We start from the raw sequence: 5,111 nt of genomic DNA, 5'->3' as shown, positions 1-5,111 counted from the left end.
TGTAGATTTTTGCAATAAGTATATGAGTTCTTTATGACTAATGTTGAGTCCATGGATCATACACACTCTCACCCTTCCACCATTGCTAGCTTCTCTAATACCGCGCACCTCTCGCCGGTATCATACACCCACCATATACCTTCCTCAAAACATCCACCATACCTACCTACCATGGCATTTCCATAGCCATTCCGAGATATATTGCCATGCAACTTTCCACCGTTTCGTTTACTATGACACACTCCATCATTGTCATATTGCTTTGCATGATCATGTAGTTGACATTGTATTTGTGGCAAAGCCACCGTTCATAATTCTTTCATACATGTCACTCTTGATTCATTGCATATCCCGGTACACCGCCGGAAGCATTCACATAGAGTCATATTTTGTTCTAAGTATTGAGTTGTAATTGTTGAGTTGTAAGTAAATAAAAGTGTGATGATCATCATTATTAGAGCATTGTCCCAAGTGAGGAAAGGATGATGGAGACTATGATTCCCCCACAAGTCGGGATGAGGCTCCTGACGAAAAAAAGAGGCCATAAAAAAGGGGGGAAAGGCCCAAATAAAAAAATGAGAGAAAAAGAGAGAAGGGACAATGCTACTATCCTTTTACCACACTTGTGCTTCAAAGTAGCACCATGATCTTCATAATAGAGAGTCTCCTATGTTATCACTTTCATATACTAGTGGGAATTATTCATTATAGAACTTGGCTTGTATATTCCAATGATGGGATTCCTCAAATTGCCCTAGGTCTTTGTGAGCAAGCGAGTTGGATGCGCACCCACTTAGTTCCTTTTGTTGAGCTTTCATATACTTATAGCTCTAGTGCATCCGTTGCATGGCAATCCCTACTCACTCACATTGATATCTATTGATGGGCATCTCCATAGCCCGTTGATACGCCTAGTTGATGTGAGACTATCTTCCCTTTTTTTGTCTTCTCCACAACCACCATTCTATTCCACCTAAAGTGCTATGTCCATGGCTCACGCTAATGTATTGCGTGAAGATTGAAAAAGTTTGAGAATGTCAAAAGTATGAAACAATTGCTTGGCTTGTCATCGGGGTTGTGCATGATTTAAATACTTTGTGTGGTGAAGATAGAGCATAGCCAGACTATACGATTTTGCAGGGATTACTTTCTTTGGCCATGTTATTTTGAAGAGACATAATTGCTTAGTTAGTATGCTTGAAGTATTATTATTTCTATGTCAATATTAAACTTTTGTCTTGAATCTTTCGGATCTGAATATTCACACCACAATTAAGAAGAATTACATTGAAATTATGCCAAGTAGCATTCCACATCAAAAATTCTGTTTTTATCATTTACCTACTCGAGGACGAGCAGGAATTAAGCTTGGGGATGCTTGATACGTCTCCAACGTATCTATAATTTTTGATTGCTCCATGCTATATTATCTTCTGTTTTGGACATTATTGGGCTTTATTATACACTTTTATATTATTTTGGGACTAAGCTACTAACCGGAGGCCCAACCCAGAATTGCTGTTTTTGCCTATTTTAGGGTTTCGAAGAAAAGGAATATCAAACGGAGTCCAAACGGAATGAAACCTTTGGGAACATGATTTTTGGAACGAACAAGATCCAGGAGACTTGGACCCTACGTCAAGAAACCAACAGGGAAGCCATGAGGTAGGGGGCGCGCCTACCCCCCAGGTGCGCCCTCCACCCTCGTGGGCCCCCTGTTGCTCCACCGACGCACTCCTTCCTCCTATATATACCTACGTACACCCAAACGATCAAATACGGAGCAAAAAACCTAATTCCACCACTGTAACTTTCTGTATCCACGAGATCCCATCTTGGGGCCTGTTCCGGAGCTCCGCTGGAGAGGCACCGATCATAGAGGGCTTCTACATCAACACCATTGCCTCTCCGATGAAGTGTGAGTAGTTTACTTCAGACCTTCGGGTCCATAGTTATTAGCTAGATGGCTTCTTCTCTCTTTTTGGATCTCAATACAAAGTTCTCCCCCCTCTTGTGGAGATATATTCGATGTAATCTTCTTTTGCGGTGTGTTTGTTGAGACCGATGAATTGTGGGTTTATGATCAAGTTTGTCTATGAACAATATTTGAATCTTCTCTGAATTCTTTTATGTATGATTGGTTATCTTTGCAAGTCTCTTTGAATTATTAGTTTGGTTTGGCCTACTAGATTGATCTTTCTTGCAATGGGAGAAGTGCTTAGCTTTGGGGTTCAATCTTGCGGTGTCCTTTCCTAGTGACAGTAGGGGCAGCAAGGCACATATTGTATTGTTGTCATCGAGAATAACAAAATGGGGTTTTCATCATATTGCATGAGTTTATCCCTCTACATCATGTCATCTTGCTTAAGGCGTTACTCTGTTCTTATGAACTTAATACTCTAGATGCATGCTGGATAGCGGTCGATGTGTGGAGTAATAGTAGTAGATGCAGAATCATTTCGGTCTACTTGACCGAATGTGATGCCTATGTTCATGATCATGCCTAGATATCATCATAACTATGCGCTTTTTTATCATGCCTAGATCTCACTTTTGCAAGTGGTCGTGAAGGGATTGACAACCCCTTTATCGCGTTGGTTTCAAGGTTCTTATTTTTTTGTGCAGGTACTAGGCGACTTGCGTGTAGTCTCCTACTGGATTGATACCTTGGTTCTCAAAAACTGAGGAAAATACTTACGCTACTTTGCTGCATCATCCTTTCCTTTTTAAGGGAAAACCAACGCATGCTCAAGAGGTAGCATATATTCACATATATTCCCAAACCACTAGAAGTATCCATGAAAACTTACTTCCATCGCCGCAACCTTCTGTTCCCGTGAGATCCCATCTTTGGGCCTTTTTCGGCATCCTGTTGGAGGGAGATTTGATCATGGTGGGCATCTACATCAACTCTATAGTTTACCACAGACCTACGGGTCCATAGCTAGTAGCTAGATGACTTCTTCTCTCTCTTTGATTCTCAATACCATGTTCTCCTTGATGTTCTTGGAGATCTATCCGATGTAATCTTCTTTTGCGGTGTGTTTGTCGAGATTCGATGAATTGCGGATTTATGATTAGCTTATCTATGAATATTATTTGAATCTTCTATGAATTCTTTTATGCATGATTTGATATCTTTGTAATTCTCTTCGAACTATCGGTTTGGTTTGGCCAACTAGATTGATTTTTCTTGCAATGGGATAAGTGTTTAGCTTTGGGTTCAATCTTGCGGCGTCCTTTTCCAGTGACAGTAGGGGCAGCAAGGCACGTATTGTATTGTTGCCATCGAGGATAAAAATGGGGTTTACATCATATTTCTTGAGTTTATTCCTCTACATCATGTCATCTTACTTAATGCGTTACTCTATTCTTAATGAACTTAATACTCTAGATGCAAGTAGGAGTCACTCGATGTGTGGAGTAATAGTAGTAGATGCAGAATCGTCTCGGTCTACTTGACACGGACGTGATGCCTATATTTCATAATCATTGCCTTAGATATCGTCATAACTTTGCGCTTTTATATCAATTGCTCAACAGTAATTTGTTCACCCATCGTATTATTTGCTATCTTGAGAGAAGCCTCTAGTGAAACCTATGGCCCCCGGGTCTATTTTCCATCATATAAGTTTCCGGTATACTATTTTGCAATCTTTTACTTTCCAATCTATAAACCAAAAATACAAAAAATATTTACTTTATCTTTTGTTTAGTTTCATCTATCACTATCAGATCTCACTTTTGCAAGTAACCGTGAAGGGATCGACAACCCCTTTATCGCGTTGGGTGCAAGTTGTTTGATTGTTTGTGCAGGTATTGGTGATTTGTGCATTGTCTCCTACTGGATTGATACCTTTGTTCTCTAACGGAGGGAAATACTTATCTCTACTTTGCTGCATCACCCTTTCCTCTTCAAGGGAAAAAAACAACGCAAGATCAAGAAGTAGCAGTGACATCTGCAAAAATTCCACCAAGTTATAGTTGGTGTGAAATAATCCGGCGAGTTATGCGCCGGCGACTGATACCCACAATTATAGGGGATCGCAACAATTTTCGAGGGTAGAGTATTAAACCCAAATTTATTGATTCGACAGGGGAGCCAAAGAATATTTGGAAGTATTAGTAGTTGAGTGGTCAATTCAACCACACCGAGAGATTAATTATCTGCAGCAAAGTAGTATGATAGTTCTGATAGTAGTAGCAACAACAAGAGTAACATTAACATTGATAGCGATGATTTTGTAGCAAGTGCAATAGTAACAATAGCAGTAGTAACTTAGTAGGAACAATATGAGAGAAATTTCTAGGCATTGGATCGGTGAATTCGTTGTATGATATTCATCATATAACAGTCATAACCTAGGGCGATACGACACTAGCTCCAGTTCATAAATATAATGTTGGCATGTATTCCGTAAATAGTCATACATTCTTATGGAAAGAACTTGCATGGCATCTTTTGTCCTACCCTCCCATGGCAGAGGGGTCCTATTAGAAACTAAGGGATATTAAGGTCTCCTTTTAATAGAGAACCGGATCATAGCATTAACACATAGTGAATACATGAACTCCTCAAACTACGGTCATCACCGGGAAGTGTCCCGACTTCTGTCACCCAGGGTTGTCGGATCATAACACGTAGTAGGTGACTATAACTTGCAAGATTGGATCTAGAACATAGATATAATGGTGATAACATAAACGGTTTAGATCTGAAATCATGGCACCTGGGCCCAAAGTGACAAGCATTAAGCATGGCAAAGCCATAGCAACATCAATCTTAGAACATAATGGATACTAGGGATCAAGCCCTAACAAAACTAACTCGATTATATGTTGAATCTCGTCCAACTCCTCACCGACCAACAAGCCTACGAAGGAACTACTCACTCCCGGTGGGGAGCATCATGGAATTGACGATGGAGAAGGGTTCGTGATGACGAAGATCGAAGACCCCCCTCTCCGGAGCCCCAAACGGACTGCAGATTTGGCCTCCTGATGAAGAACAGGAGGCGGCGGCTCCATCTCGTGAAATGCGATAATTCTTCCTCCCTGATTTTTTCTCCAAAAATGTGATTTTATAGTATCAGGGTTGAGGCCTGCGGGGC

Source organism: Triticum aestivum, chromosome 7A (genome assembly GCF_018294505.1).
Source record: "Triticum aestivum cultivar Chinese Spring chromosome 7A, IWGSC CS RefSeq v2.1, whole genome shotgun sequence".
In the NCBI taxonomy this organism is placed as follows: Eukaryota; Viridiplantae; Streptophyta; class Magnoliopsida; order Poales; family Poaceae; genus Triticum; species Triticum aestivum.
The sequence above is the reverse complement of the archived record's forward strand: the minus strand, read 5'-3'. Positions refer to the sequence as shown.